This window comes from Molothrus ater, chromosome 4 (genome assembly GCF_012460135.2).
Source record: "Molothrus ater isolate BHLD 08-10-18 breed brown headed cowbird chromosome 4, BPBGC_Mater_1.1, whole genome shotgun sequence".
Taxonomy (NCBI): domain Eukaryota; kingdom Metazoa; phylum Chordata; class Aves; order Passeriformes; family Icteridae; genus Molothrus; species Molothrus ater.
In genome coordinates this window covers 8,140,538-8,157,129 of record NC_050481.2, presented here as the reverse complement: position 1 = coordinate 8,157,129, position 16,592 = coordinate 8,140,538, and the positions used below count along the sequence as shown (strand labels likewise).

The window sequence follows — 16,592 nt, the reverse complement described above, 5'->3', positions numbered from 1 at the left end:
GACTTTGCTTATTTCTGGCTTTGAGAGGGAAGCAGTATACTGATGATGGGGGAACCAAAGAACTGCTTTGCTCAGAACTTTCTTTATCTTGACTATTTTGAAAGTCAATTTCCTGATTTAATACTGTTTTTCATTAACTCATTTACCTGTGGCAAGTATGATAAATACTGTGAATTTGTCTTTCCAAAGAATATTGCTAAATCTGTGACCACTCAGCTTGTCACTCTGTTAGCCACTTCCTGTTGGACACTGGCCATATCCCTTTTATTTCATTTTATTTCCACCTGGCCCAGGTGCATATTCTGGGATCAAAAGAGGCCATTTGCTAATGTGGATCTCCAGCATTTCTGTTAGGGTTTACTTTTTCCTAAGCAGCCCTCTGAAAGCTTTACTACATCCTGAATCCAATTGTGCTAATAAATTATCTGGCTGGTATAAAGGATGGACTAAATTAAGGCCAGCTTGTTATTTGGTTGGCTTGTTTGTGGTTTTTGGTTGTGTGTGGTTTTTTTGGCTCTTTTTTTTTTTTTTTTTTTAAAGTTAGCAAATTGATAGGTATTCCAGGGGAAAAGTTTCAATATGACTAAAACACGGACAAATCTGGTCTGATTTGTTAATCCTGCAGGCAGAACAGTGGCTACTTTTGAAGTAAACATCCCCAAGGTGAAGAAGCTATTTCTTCTACACAGGGTTATTTGTGTGGCATTTACTAGCTAATATTTTCTAACTGCTGTTGGTAGATATTAAGGAAAAGATTAATACTGTATTTTTTCCAATGAATCCTTGTCAGTTAGATTTGGAGGCTACACATGGAGTAATGCTTTCTTCTCAGCTCAGAGCAGCACTGAATAGTCTAAGTGTCTGAGCTGTAAAGCAGTCCTTTTGTTTAAACCACTTTCCGTGTTTTTCTGCCAAAAATACATTGCTCATTCTGTCCTTTGCCAGATGTAATTGAGGCAAATTCAGGTGTATACCAAAGTATTTGTTGCATATATTTTGTCGCATCTCAGTTTGACAGCACACAATTAAATCATGTGCTGTGGTGTAAAAAGAATTGAATAACTTTTGTATAAACTTAAATTTTCAGAGGTCTTATACTTAAGAGAATGTGGAAGTTGTCCTCTTTCCACTTCCCCCCAGCAAACAGAGTTCTGAGGCAGGTAAGTCAAATCCCTGCAGTGCCTTGTCAGGAGGCTGAGGGGCTGCAGGGCACAGGGATGCTTCCTACAGCATCCTGCCCTCATCTCTGTCATCCCTCTGGGACTAGCCTGCCCTTTTTATTTCTAGCTCTGTTCTTAAACTCTCTGTAGCTTTTCCTATCCCATGATTTCAAACCTTAATCTTTTTTGCCCACTTTTGATTTTAGAATGATAAACGCCCACATTTGATTTTAAAAAGTTCTACTTGGTCCTTGCCATCTTTTGAAGAATTCTCACCTGCACTGCCTAGAGCCTTCTCATGCCTGTTTTATTTTATGCATCACCTTCCACTCCAGAGAGTAATATCATCAGTGCACTGTCTGCATAAAGCTTCACTTTGACATCAAATACAATGTTTAATTATACTGTAATTTTGTCAACTTCTCCGCAGCACTTAACAGTTAAGAGGTATCTTTTTTTAAATCTCAGTGTTGGCTGAACCATCAGAGCTTGTCAAGTCCCCTGAGTGCTAACATGGGTCTTTTTAATGCTGTTATTTCTTGGCTGAGTCATTTCAAATTTCTATATATTTTCCTAGTTGCAGTCACTTGATCTTCTTGACACTTAGAGTAAGTACAGCAGTCCAACTACATGGACTTACTGTCCTAGTTGAATCTAATTTTCTAAGAATTATCACAACCAATTACATGTGTCTTCCACTTAGTCTCAGGGATTGTCCAGCTTTGGTAGCTGGAATAGAAGCTACAAAGAGAGGAGACTGCAAGCTGAGTTCCTTGCTGGTGGAGGGATTCATGCTTTAGAAAATGAGGATGTACACATGCCCAATAAATAGAACAGCTCTCTGTTACCAGTGAAAAGAATGTCTATGCAATAATGAGGATCCACCACAGCCTTTAAAAAGGCCGTCTGTGTTAGTTAAAGCACACCACGTGCTTTGTCAATCACGTTCAGCAATACAACCTGTGCAGGAATAAATGCTTAGGAGGGCTTGTTTGAAAGTGAATGTGACACTTGAGGCAAAGAATGTATCACACTTTCAGCAACATCAGGAAACTGGTTCTATCTCTGAGCATGTTTAAGCTTGCACTCACATTAATAACATAACTGGTGAAGCAAGTTTTGTTCCACCACCAACTCACTGCTCTGACAAGCTTATAGGTTCCTATTTTGCCATTTTGTCCTGTCCTGGAAACTGATTTTTTTTTTTTCCTCTGGCATGCATAGTTGCTAAAAATGTCTTGATTGCTTTGTGCCATGCTAGGTTTATGCACTGACCTCCCTCAGTGTAGACCAACAGGGAGGGGGAATCAGGTGCAGCCACAGAAGAAGTTGCATTTGCGTTCTACAAGGAAACATTGCCATTTGTGTTTATAGGGCTTATGCACTGAGGAGTAATAAAAAACCACATAAAGAATGAAGCTGGAGATCACAGTTAAACCAATTTAGTTGGTGCAGAGAAATCCAACTTAAATTGTTTATTCAGAAAAGCTGTCAGGAAATAAACATTTAGCAGTGGGCACCATTAGCAAATATCTTGTCACCAGCTCCAGCTGACAGCAGCTATAGAGTACCAGGGGTATTTTTGTTGCTGTTGTTTACTCCTTTTAGGGAACCAGTAAGCTCAGAATACATCCTGTCCCAGTCTTTCTCCATTTATCCTCCAGAAAACCAGAGTTTGCAATATATATTTTTAGCTTTGGGCATCTGTGTAGCAACATCGAATATGACCTCCGGTGATACATTTTCCCTTCAAACATCTTTCCCAGGCCATTCTGCTGTAGCTCATTTGTTTCCTGAGAGATTCTCTGTCCACAGCATTCCAGGAGAATTCAGGCAGATATTAGGAAAATCTTTGCAAGATGAAACATTGAAAGTCACAGGGAAAATCTGACTGGATTTTTGGGGGGGCAGAGGAAGGATGCACTTTTCCCTTTTGTAGGAAATCACAGTGGTGTGCCAGCAAGTTAAATATCACTCAGGAGTGAAAGGAGGGAGATGGGCTCTGTAAGCCCCCAGTTTTCCGATTCAGTATGCTCTCTCATCAAAACGAGAAGTTATTTAAGGATAATTCACAGCTGCTTAAGAAGAATAAAAATTGGTTCTATCTGCAAAACTCAGATCCATGATTTACGTACTAGCAAGAGCTAGAGCTCACATGGACAAAGATTCAGAAATCTCTTCCAGGATCCTGCCCTAAGAAAACTTTATTAGTATATAATATGAACTCCTACAAATACTGGCATCAGTTCAATGAAAAACCTGAAAGTTGCAGGTAGTGGATGTATATTTATGGCTCAGAACCAAGTAGGTAGAGAAATCAAACCATTCCCAGTGGTCCTAGATATAAACAATGAATGAGCTGTACTAATTAGCTTTCACTTATAAGTGCAAAGCAGGTTAATTAAAAATAAACTTTAATACATTACAGCACTGAAGACATCCCTCACCCTAATTCAAGTACAGATGAATGGATACAGCAAATTTGATCTATATGTGTTCACTGGGTTAATTAAAAGTCAGGCATGCATCTGCAGAACCAGACAGAATTTTTTATTTCTACAATGGCCGTTGGCAACTTGGGATTAAGAAAAAGATAAAGAAAGAAAGCATCTGGTATCTGTTGAAGTTGAAAGATTCTTTCCAACAGGAAATGTAAAAGACTGCTGACATGAGAAATGTTGACTCAAGCAAAGCCTTCCACACCCTATCCTCTGCACTGGCTTTTTTTTTCCTATGGAAACTTCTGTGTCTATCGTATGATAAAAGCCTGAAGGCATGAACTCATTCTGAATTAGTTTATTGTCAGCCTCTTATTTAGAAATGTCAGCGGCACTGAAAGCAAAATGACTAAGAAAATCTCTTAATTCTTAAGATGATCTTGTTGGCAGAGGTTTTAAATACATCTTTAGAAGTATCGGATTCTCCCTCACCTTTCCTGGAATATTCTTTGAAGAGATCACAATTTCTGCATTCCATAATGTGGTAGACAATCTCTTCATATGGGAACCATGTGTCAGGAGAAAATGTTAAGCAGATCCCTTCTGTGGGGGGAAGCCCATAAATTACCTCATTGATCAAGAATTCAAGCACAGCCGCGTCCTAACCTGCCTCACAGAGGCAGCAATTTTATTGTACTTTATATTCCTCCTCCATCTCCCTTCAGGGGCACAAAATAATAATTTAGATGCAAGAAAGCACAATGTGTATGAGGAAATTATTTTCAAGAATGCTTCCTTCAAAAGACTTTTGACAAACAAATGGTTGTGCTTCCACACTGGTGGCCTCCAAGGCAGCACCAAGCAGGATATTGGAATATCTGCTTTGCAGCACAAAGAGGCTGAAGATGGGAGGACAAACATTTCTACTGCACAGGGACCCCTCAGTCACCTTCAGTCCAAGGAACTCAATGCAACACCAAAATGGCATTCACACATTCACGCGCAGAACTGGACAAGATCAATTCTTGCTGGATTTCTGCCATCATAATGTGAAAGGACTTTCAATGTACATGAGAACTGCAGGAGCTGAATCCAGTCCCAGACTAAGAAGCGGGCACTTGTAAACTCTGTGCCAATCTTAGTTTTTCCAGTGAACTATGAAATACAGATGATGAGGCTTCTCCTCCAACAAAGCTAAAAAGTCTATGCTGGCTTATTCATAAAGCTGAGATAATTAAGCAGTAATTCCACTGATATTTCAGCCACTACTTTTCCTGTAAAACCTGCTGAGAAATATAACATACCCCAGAATGAAAAAAAAAAACCCAACAGTGAAAAATATGCTTCTTTAAAGTTGCACTCTTCACTTAAAAGAAAACTGTTAGAGAGTATTAAACTAATTCCAAGTACTATCACAAGTATAAGAGAAGAGTAAACTTTAATTATCTCACTGTTATAGTTTTCAATGAAGATTTATTAGCAATCAGTTCCAAATGACAGCAGTTTGAAATCTTTCAGTGCTGAACTTAGGATAAGGAAATATAAAATTTATTTGATTCCAAGGGAAAGAAGGTATTTTTAAACAAAACCAGAGGTGCAAAATACCCTGCATAACCACAAGCTGAATCTTTCTGAAATAAAATAATAATAAAAAAGGCATGTATAAAACAAAATAATCTAAATACAAGCACCTTAATCATGTACTTTATGTATTTATCATCAGCAACCTAAGGTTTGCTTATTAACTTTTAGGAAAACAATACGTGCTTTTCCAGCACCTCTTTTGAGGAAGAGTCAAACTTCCTGCATTTGAGCTTTAACATATTTGGAAAACAGATCAGATCACAGCATCAGATAAAATCTTTCCTCATCAGAAAGCACCTGACATTCCAAATCAGCTTTGTTTCAGATTACAGCAACTCAGCATTCAGTGCTGAATTTTGAGTTGAACAGAACTCATCACTTTAATGCCGAAACAAGAGTTTTATTTTTTTTATTTTGTACGGTGACCTTGGAACGTGCTTTCTCGCACAGTGTCGCATCATCATTGGAACATGGCGAGGAGAGGGGAGAACAGGCCTAAGATGTGGAGTCGAGGAGCCTGCTGGCTTCCTACTTACAAGCAAGTGAGCCAGGCTGAAACTGCTCTGAAATCTCACTGTCAGCATATTTCAGTATTAACAGACATCTCTTGTTGAAGACATACCGATTTCCCTCCTCGCTCCTCTCTTGATTTTATATCAGAGGAAGAAATATGCCACTGAGGTAGTCAGATCAGTAAAAGCAGCTTTGTTTTGAAGGAAGTGAATGTCCCTAAAATCAGAGTGAAATATCTTATTTTCCTTCACATCGTGTGCACTTCTAAAAGACAGAGAAGCTGCAGGAACCTACATTGTCTAGCCACCCTACCTGCAAAATCTATAAGGAAGCAGATGTTGCCATTTTTTCAGGTGACAGAATTATAAATATGTGAGAAGTGAGCTATTTTGCCCTGCTTTACTGTAAACAGATTCTTATTTACCTTTTGATATGAAATCATTTGGAACTGAAAGATGGAAGAGTTTCACTTAGCTTGGCTATGGTGCACTAGCTGAGATGTGATTATGAGTAGGAGAAAACTAGGGGAGAATTACATAGGAATATGTTCTCCTCCTTCATCTTTTGGAAGCTTGAACACATTTTGTTATACTTGAATGCTCACTTGCAGTGCTGTGCTGAGCAGTTTCATTTGAATAGTCCATAAATGGTGTTACCTCTCAAAGTATCACCAAGGATTTTGCTATTATTAAGGCACTAGAAAAGGGTTCAGTGTGATTTCAGACAGCTGGTTGGGAAAAGCAAAAGGAAATTTATTTTTAACTCTTCCCATTACTGTCTCTTTCCCAAATGGTTTGATCTTAATGAAATGGTTGGAGTTGTCCTCCTAAATCATATGCTGGAGACAATGTCATGAGGTCAAATGAGAATCCTCATAGGAAAAAATCTTTCTTCCACTCAACTCCCTCTGTGCAACACACAGATCCACCTGGTACCTCAGCTCTGCTGCAGCACTTGGTGGAAAGAGTGGGGTGTGCTTTCAGATGGCAGAATAGCAAAGATTCAGCACAACCCATCAGAATTCCCCTTACAGAGCCACTGCTGGAGTGGAGAAGACAGACATACAAGCAGCACTGCCCTCCTCTGAAAAGGAAGCAGTCAAGGAAAAGGCAGAGAACCAACAGGCAGTGAAAAGCAGGGACAAGAAATGGATATCCATTACACCAGCTGCACCTGTGTAGCAGGAAAACTCTTCCTAGAGTGGGGGCAAAATCACTTGAACACTCCCCTATCTGCAAAGCTAACTGTGCTGGGGGAGGAGGGTGTGTTATGCTGCTTTTGGTGCAGAATAAGATGCTAGGCTGGTACTCCTGGCCCAGACACATATGATTGACAGAAAATCACTTTATATTGCCATTATATACCTATACCTATATCTATCTATATCTATATATCTTGTATATATATGTGTACACACTTAAAAATATGTAAGAGGGATATAGCATGTATATGTAGCACTATAAAAACCCAGTCCTACCATGTGACAGAAAGGTTTCCTAACAACCCCCTTCTCAGAGTGTAAGTGGAGATTGCTCCCTTGAGTGGGGACACCCCTCAAAGTTAATCCTTGAGGCTGAGTGAAAGAGATTGTCATGGGTGGGTAACATCAATCTGTTCTTAAAAACTGGTTTGCTAGCTTCAATATGATTGCTTCAATATTGCTTCAAAAATAGTGCACTATACTTCTAGTCATAGCTACCTATACTGTGTGGTAAATAATTCTGATTAAGATTGTCTAGATAATTATTAATTATCATAATAAATAATTTATTTTTATATAAATTTGGTTTGCCACCCTTAATCCTGCTGGACAAAGTTGGATAACATCTCAATTACATCTGTATAATCCTTTGGACATAAATGATTGACAAAGTGTGGGGCCAAGATTGGCTCCAACTGCAAGTAGGCTCCTCTCTGAGAAGGAGTTTAGAAATCAAGAGGGTTCTTTCCACACCTTGTGATACAAGAGAATTGTGTGAAGCCAGATCCTGAATCTACTGGAGTTCAGGATTCTAAATTCAGACTTTACAAGACTCTAGACTTGCTTGAAACATTTGGAAAGACACTGGAATATACAAAAGAGAGAAATAACTTTAAATTTACATGATCTTCTTTTTTTTTCCTAATAGAAAGAAATCTCAGGTAAGAGAGGAACAGCCCTGTAGGGGTTCACTGCTGCTCTATAAGTATTACTTATGCCCACTTGTGTTTAAAAATTTGAGAAGGATGTGACAGAGAACTGGCAGCAGTTATTCTTTTTTAAAACAGCAGTACACAATTTCATTACCTCAACGATCCTGATAGATTTTAAACACACCACATTCACATATATTTCTTAACGTATTTCCTTGCCAGACAAGTTTTCTTCAACTCTTATGAGGACCTCAGAAAGAGTTACACAGTCTTCATGAATGTTTTAAGGAGAGGAGAAATGCCAGGAAAGGTAACGTAATTAGGTTCTTGGTGTGAAATTACCTGCTAGACTGCAAGAATGGAAAGAAAAAGGAAAAAGTACAAGTTCTAGATAAAATTAATTGTCTCATATGCAGATATAATCTCCATAGCAGCAGGTGACAGAAAAATTGAAGCCAGTGAGAGTGAAGAATATAATGATCATAACTGTTAATGCCGTGTCCATGAAACAGGAGGCAGAGAAATCACTACCTTAATAACAGCTTCCTCTAAGGAGGAACAATCAATATCCAGCTACACTACATGTCAATTATCTGCTTAATTATCCTATATGTGGCACTACTGTCAAAGGGCTGCAAACAAATTTTTGCCAGTGGTTTTCCCCAGCAAACAGATCTGCCTACAATCATGATGCATTTCCCCGTTTTCACTGCTTTGTGAATCTAATTGTTAAATTTTCTCTCAGGTGACTGCTTCTAAATTTTTCTCTCCTCCATGGCTAAGAGAAAAGTCTTCATTACTCATACTCGATAACTAAACAAGCACCTACATCCTACTGTCTGTTAAATACATGTCCTGGTTTACAAGACAGGTGTCTGCTAGGGAGGGCAGAAAAGCCTCCCCTCGACTGGAGAATGTAAACCCCCTCCCTCCGAACTATTAGAATTTTGAAATTAAGGGGCTCTCGGGCAAAGATATGGGAGTAGGAATAACAGTTCTCTACTAGGGTGCGTAATAAAGCAAACAAACAGCAACAACCACGGCATCAGCAGTAACAGAAGCAGGAAGCCGGTGCCGGCCTCGCGCTCCGCTCCGGGGCAGTTCCGGGCACGGCCGGCAGGGGCGCTGGCGGCTCCCGCTGCGCGGGGCGGGCGCGGGGATCCCCGCGGGGCCGCAGGGGGCGCTGTGGCGCAGCCTCAGGGAGGACGCGGCCATGGCGGCTGGGCCCGGACGGGAGGGGATGGAAGAGCGGCTTTGCTCCACCCTAGAACCCGATCTAGGGCAGCCGATCTAGCAGGGCTCTCAGAAGCAGCAGGCTGTAACAGCACGATGAGCAGAAATCCCGGGGCAGTGGGTGAGAATGTCTCAAAACTCTACGGCAATAACTGGAACCTGCGGCGTGTCCTGGCAGGGCAGGGGGATGTGGGGCCCAGTAACAGAAATGTTCCTGCTGGGTTATGGTGGTGGCAGTGAACTCCTTCCCCAAGTCACAGGTCAGACCGTCCTCCCACAAAGCCCAGCAGTGAGAGAGAGGCTGCCCCCAACTCCATCTCTTTTCATCTGCCCCCAACTCCATCTCTTTCTAAGTGCCCCCCTCCCCGAGAGAGAACTCCCCAAAACCAAAGGAGTTCCCCCTCCCCTCCATCTCAGGCGCCCAGCCATCAGCGCTTCTTAGCCTCTCACTGGGAAAAAAAATCCACACATAACAAGGAAAAACAGAAAAAACCCAACCCCCAACAGTACAACACCACATATTGATCCACAATTGAATTAAATGAGCATTGCTTTGTTTGTAGAGATAAGCAGAATGGAGAATTCTTATGAGAAAAGCAGAAAATATTTTTCAAAGCTATGAGAAAAACAGTTAAAAGTGACCACTCAGGACACATGGCAGCTTCAGAAAACACTTCTGCATTGCTAAACTGAAATTAATGCTTTCACAGATGTCTGCACAGGTCCCATGAATTTTTGGCTGTGCAGACTCAGGCTATTCTGTGCACGGAGAATGAACAAAACAAAGGCTGCAGCAACATGTCTGTTATAGACAAATAATGTGATAGCTGGCTCTCACAATTAAGAGATAGATATGATGTGTATGTTATGAGAATATGTCCCCCCATAGTCCCCTTTCCCCTCCTCCTTGTAACAGCCTCCGTAGTCACTTGGGGACTTGTTACTAAGAGGCATGACATGGCAACACCTGGCCTCCAACCACGATGTAAAAAAGTGATCTCCACCAATGGACTGCAGAGAAGGAATTTTCTGACAAAACTTTGGGAGGTGCTAAGGGTATAAAAGGCAAAGCACCCATTTTGTGGATGAGCATGTGGCTGCTGGTCACAGAGACTCCCAGCACTGTAATTTTTCTTTATTCAGCCCTTTGTTGTATTTTTTCTTAAGGTTCAAAAAACCTTTGAAATTTTAAAAGTGAGTGTTGTTTCTTACAATGTCCAATACATTTTGTGGAAGCTACCTTACAATGCCACTTCTGGAAGTCAATGCACAGACCACCTTTAAACATGCACTTCTATTTTCCCAACATGCCTGTAATTCCACCTAAATGATGCAATGATGGGGTGATGGGGCACAGTTGTGTTTGCCCATTAATCTCTAACACTAGAACATAATTCATGTTGATGAGGGGTAAGAAGCCTGGGATTTATTGAGAAGTTCTTTTAGGATCACTGAGTTCCAGTTGAGCCTGGCTGAGAGCTGCCATATTACAGAGCAGGCAGCTGAATTTGGCTGCTGGAAACCAGTCTGGATGTTAACCACAGTAACATCAGTCTCATTTCTGTCACTAAGACTTTGAGTTTCCATCTGCAAGCAGAATCAAGTCAGATGACTCCATTTACATACATTCTTTGACACAACCTTGTCCACTATTTCGTGGTATTTTGGTCTTGTTTGAAAAATAGGAAAAGCCGACTGTAATATTTCATACCAGAGAGAAGTTAAATTCAAATAGAGAGTATTGAGAATTTACCTAGCTTTAAGTAGGAAACGAGACTTAAGCTCCTATTTATGTGATGTTTTTAAAATGCTGCTAAGTGCCCAAGAAAGTTGGGTATTAGATCATACTAAGAAAACCAGGTCCCATTCAGATGCTTTTGAATATTTTACTCCACTAAAAAAGTCCTTCTAAAGAGAAGGTGTTGATGGCATATATTTCCTTCTGTGCCCAAGGCTTCGGTCTCCGTTCCCTGCCTGCCCCAAGGCGCACCCGGCCCGGGCGGGGGACGGTGCTGCCACCTTGTGGGCACAGAGCGGTGCTGTGCACAGAGGGGAGCGGTGAAGCACAGCGAGGAGTGCACAGGGGCGCGGCCGGGCTTGAGGGGCCGCCGTGCGGGGCGGTGGCTGGGAAGAACGACAGCGGCGGGGCCGGTTTCGGCGGGCGGCGGAGGCGCGGAGGGGACAGAGCTCCCGTTTCAAGATGGCGAAGCGCCCGCGTACCAGGATCCTGCGTGAGCCGGGTCGGGCTCCAGCCGCACTCAAGATGGCGGCCGCGGCAGGACTCCGGCAGAGGCGTCTCCGCCGCTCCCTGCCGCGATTCGCGGGGTTCCGGTGCCGCTGACCCCGCCAACCGTTTTCTCCCGCCGGGAAAAGCAGCAGAAAATGGCGCTGAGAGCGTCGGGACCGGGTTGAGGCAGCCAGCAAGAGAAACGCCTGTGTGAGGAGCGGGGGATGCTTAAGGGTACCACAACAAAGATGGCGGCTCGGCCGGGAGTGGCTTCTGCCAGTACCAAAGATTGCGGAGAGGAAATCCAGGAGAAATGGCTGCTGGCATCCTGGGCTTGCCAGGCAGGTTTTGTACTTGATTGCAAGGCAGTTTTCCTGCCTCTGCATGGGGTGGCACCTGCATCCCACTGGAAGGGGGAGAGAAATAATTCCCCTCCTTCCCTGGCCCAGCCCTGGAGTGGGAGCAGCTTGCCCTTATCCTGGAGTTCTCCTGCTCCTGCCCAGCATCCCTCTGGTACCCTCATGTGCTTCCCAAGCTCCCAGCACTGATGGATCTAAACAAGGAGAACAATCCCTGTTCCTTCTCTTCTCCATCCTTCATGTTCCTGGGCCCTGCATCTCCCTGGTTATTCCCTGTCTGACTCCTCATCTCCATCCCACCTTCTCCCTGGTCACATCTGAGCCTGAGATGTGTTTAGCAGCAAATCCATTCCTTTAAAGGAAGCCCAGTGCAAAGAACATCCAGCTGCAGGTAAGTCTTCCTGCATTTCATTTTTCTCTGGCCAGTTTTGGAGGGTTTCCCTCTGTGCTTTCCTGTGACCCAGATGTGTCCCTTCCTTTGTCCAGATCCAGTGCCAAAAGATTGAACAACTGCTGAGTGGGGTCTGGGATGAGAATGGTTCTGCTAAAATGAGGGAAAGAATGCTAGAAGAAAAATGAGCTTCCTTTGAATGTCTGGAATAAAAGCACTGGGAAAGGGCACTTTTTAATTCAATTTGGTGCCACCTCCCCTTTTTTTATGGCTCATACTCCATGGTGAGCAATCCAAGCCAAAAGATGAAATGCAGGAGGCTTTGATTCTGCAGTGAGCTTAACTTCCCTTTTCTCCTCTCTTTCAGGACAGGGAGAACCACTGAAGTTGTCCTGGCCTTGCCAAGGTGTTTGAGCTGCCAAACCCAAACTGGTCCTGATGATGGAGGACTTAAGAAATTACTCAATCCAGCTAAATGCTTTAAAAAGGGAGATGGTTTGGTTATAGAAATATTTCTGCCTGAGACTGGGAAGAGATTGGGAAGAGTTAAACCCCCCAATTCTGCATAACAGCACAAGGTTCTTTTAATTCTTTGCCTTTTTTTCCCTTCCTTTGAATGGGTTTGTTTGTTTCCTCTTGGAGACTGCACACACAATAGGCAGATTTTTCAAGTAAGCCATTTTTTCCCACTTTTAGTCTTCAATGGAGCCCAGGTGCCAATTGTTTGCTGCTTGGTTTCTGCCTTCCCTTTCCTGCCTACAGCTTAAGCCCTTTCTCTCCTTCCTGCTTTTTGGCCATCACTGGTCATGCAGATGATGCTGATGCAGATGGCTGATAATTATCAAACAGCTTGGGAATGGTCTGTATCAGTAACATTAAAAGATGCAGTATATGGACCATCAAGCAATGAATTTAGCAACAGTTGGATAGTAACTAATCACCTTTCCTTTGAAGCCCTCTTCATAGTATATTTCCTTGTAAAGGGAAAGCATTTGGTTTTTCTTTTAAAAAATACTACAAATCACCAACAGCCAGCTTAAGTGAGCATGGCAGACTGACAAAGACATGGTAATGTTTTTTCTTTTAAATCCCTCACAAGCCCATCCCCTACTGGGGAGGCAGCTCAGCGAGTTTCAGCCCACAGCTGCCATCCTGTGCTCATGGAGAGCAACCTCTCCAGCTGTCCCAGCCTCAGGAAAGCACAGAAGAGGGCTTTACACAGATCAGGGATTAAGCTAGACCCAGGTTGGGCTCAGCTCAGTCACCGTGGCACTGTTAGAAGCCTTAAACCCTTTTTCTATCGGATTGATTGATGGTGGTTGTGGTGCAGCCACTGTGTTGCTGTCAATGTGCTCCCCTGCAGCCTAGCCTGACATGGTGAGCAGGGGCTTGGGGTTCTGCCTCATGTGTTAAACATCAAACCAGAAGATAAAACAACAGCTAAAAGCCCTGCCCTGCCACGTGTCTCACTCTGCACCACTGCTATGAGAGGAGGGTGAAAGACCCAGTCAGTTTTAGCTCTGTAAAGCAGCTGCAGAGCAGTGATGAGTGCCTGAATCACATCCCCTGCAGCCATCAGGGGCGTGAGTGCAGGGAAAAGGGCAGAGAAAGGGAAATAAAAAAACAACAGAGCCACTAAGACTGGAGGATGTGAGGATGAATCCAAAACTATGCTCTCCAAGAACTGAAAGAACACATTTCTTAAAACAAGACATCCAAACAGGAATGAGGGACTTGCACTCTTTCCAGATCTTGCCAGCACCATAACTCATTTAAAAAAAAAAAAAAAGCCATCTGTGGAAATGGGATGCTCCTTTAAGCCTGGCAGAGACTTTCTCCAGCACCACAAACCACCCTTCCTGTTGCTCTTCCTTTACCACTCAGGGCTGAGCCATGGAGACCTGTTTCTTTAGTGTGTGTGTGTGTGTGTGTGTGTGTATTTCAGGTTTTTTTTAAAACCAAGAAAAAAATCAATATCATATTTTAAAAAGAACCCCCAGAGCTTTGGGGAAAGTGGGCATAAATGTCAAACAAAACACAGAGAAAGACTGAGCTACTAAGGGATCTTAGAGCAGCAGTGGTGGGGTGGGAGGGAAGAAATATAGGAGACAAATTTAACACCATTTAGGAGGGTTTATGCACAGTGTTTTCATTGCAAGCAGCATTTAGAAGTGACAATTTAGTGATTTATCATATCCCAGCACACTCCTTCCCTGTCAAAGTGATAGGCAGAACCAGCAGAGCAGCTCTGAACACACCGTTCGCTACAAGGCACCACCAACAAATCCAGAACAGCTCCACCCTTGGCCAACCCTGTCCCCTTGGGCCTTCTGAGAAGCTGGGATTTAGGAGAAGGCCTTGCAGGGGAACAGTGTTTCAAATGTCAAAGGCTTTAAAAATATACAAGGCTAGGAAAGAACATTTCAGGGTTTTTTTTCAGCTGATAGTTTCGGAATTTACTTGGAATAAGCTTCTTCCCCAAGAGGGATTTCAATTCTACACATGCACAAAGAGGAGAAAACATTAATGCAGTGTTGAGACAGCTGTGTGCTATGAGCAGTGGTTTTAAGGTAAGGCCCTTGTATATCTGGGAGGGTGAAACCTCTGTGTTCAACCCTCTGGGATCATCACTTGGGCTTCCTGTGCTTCTCAAGCTCTCAAAGTAAAATTGACCTACCAAACTCATCTTTGTCTCAATCCTAATCCCTGCATCATCCTTCAGGTGTGTTTCCTCACAATGAAATTGGAGTAGAAAATGCTTTAGGAAATGCTTTGCAGCCCCTTTGTCCCCAAAGGCCCAATCTGCTTTAATTTTTAGGAATGCTGTTCAAGCACAAGGTTTGGATGCAGCCAGTGAGACTCACATTTCAGAAGGACCATCAATGGTCTGATAAAGACACAGCACTTTCAAGCAGGCTGCTGGGACTGAGGAGGATATTTGAAAGCTGTTGACATGCAGTTCTAGCAGAAGTGCAAAATGAAACGTAATGTAGTAGAAGTGGAAAGTGAAATGCTGTTAGACAAGGCTGCTGCCCAAATTGGCTCTGCCTGGATCCACCTGGCCTGCAGCACAGCCTTCTCCCTTTCTCCTCCCTGCCCTCTGCTCAGCACCAACCCAAACCTGGGCTATTTCAATTCCTGTCAGACACAGAGCAGCTGATGGGCAGCAAATGCAGCCTTCCCAAAGTGGCTGCCCATGGCCCGGCCTGCAGGGCAGAGCTCAGGGAGGAGGTGGCAGCTTCCTCAGTGGCTTTTCATGTCCTCTCTCTGCCACGCAGACACTGGCATGCATGGCACGGCTCTGTTTTGGCAGCCGGTCTCTTGGCAGGGCTGGGTGAGCACAGGGTGAGTACAGGGTGAACTCTCTGCTCCTTGCTGTGACACCTGGGCTGGCAGGGATGACACAGTGACCTCGGCCGGCCGATGCTGCCTGTGCCATCACCTGGCACTGACGTGTTTGATGAAAATCCTTTTGCTGGGATTTTCTCCTGAGAAGCCTCAGAACAGAAATGGAACCAGTAACAATCTGCTGGCTGTGGAGTGTGGGCTGGAGATGGTTTAGCAACAGGGGCATCTTGGATTGGTCTCCTGTGCATTGTTTCTACTTGATGACCAATCATGGTCCAGCTGCATCAGGGCTGTGAGCAGTCCCAGGTTTTTATTATTCATTCCTTTCCAGCTTTCTGATGTCTCCTTGCTCTTTTAGTATAGTTCTACTATCTCATTTTCTTTTAATATAATAGAGATGATAAAATAATATTTCAGCCTTCTGAAAGGTGGAGTCAAGATTCTCATCTCTTCCCTCGTCCTGGGGACCCTCAAACACCACCACAATCACCGGCTTGAGCTGGTCCGGGCAGTACCAAATTAATATAAAAAGCTTTAATTTTATTTTTAATTTTTTAAGTTATTTTTAATTTAATTTTTTATTTTTATTTTTATTTATTTATATATATTTTTTATTTTAATTTTTAACGGTTTTTATTTTGATTTTAGTTTTTATTTATTTGTTTATATTTTTATTTTAATTTTTCTAACGGTTTTTATTTTGATTTTATTTTTATTTATTTATTCATATTTTAAAAATTGTTTTTACTATTTTTATTTTATTTTAATTTTTATTTATTTATTTTTCCTTTTATTTTAATTTTGAAGCGTTTTTATTTTTATTGTAATTTTTATTTATTTATTACTTTATTTTAACTTTTTTACAGTTTTTATTTTTATTTTAAATTTTTTAAATATTTTTTATTTTAATTTTTTACGGTTTTTATTTTTATTTTAATTTTTTTTATTTATTTATAATTTTATTTTAATTTTTTTACGGTTCTTATTTTTATTTTAATTTTTATTTATTTATTTATATTTTTATTTTCATTTTTTAAGGGTTTTTATTTTTATTGTAATTTTTATTTATTTTTTTTTTTTTTTTTCAGTTTTTGTTTTAATTTTAATTTTTATTTATTTTTTATATTTTTACTTTAATTTTTACGGTTGTTATTTTGATTTTAATTTTTATTTATTTATAATTTTATTTTAATTTTTTAACAGTTT

The 16,592-nt window shown here is 41.8% G+C and overlaps 1 long non-coding RNA gene across 1 annotated transcript; it reads left to right on the top strand.

Annotated features, from left to right (window-relative positions):
* The first annotated feature begins 11,088 nt into the window (after nt 1-11,088).
* LOC118686703 (uncharacterized) lies at nt 11,089-15,813 on the top strand. Its single transcript, XR_004980214.2, has 2 exons — nt 11,089-12,038; nt 12,406-15,813. It is a non-coding gene; the product is annotated as an uncharacterized LOC118686703 (long non-coding RNA).
* Nucleotides 15,814-16,592: the final 779 nt, after the last annotated feature.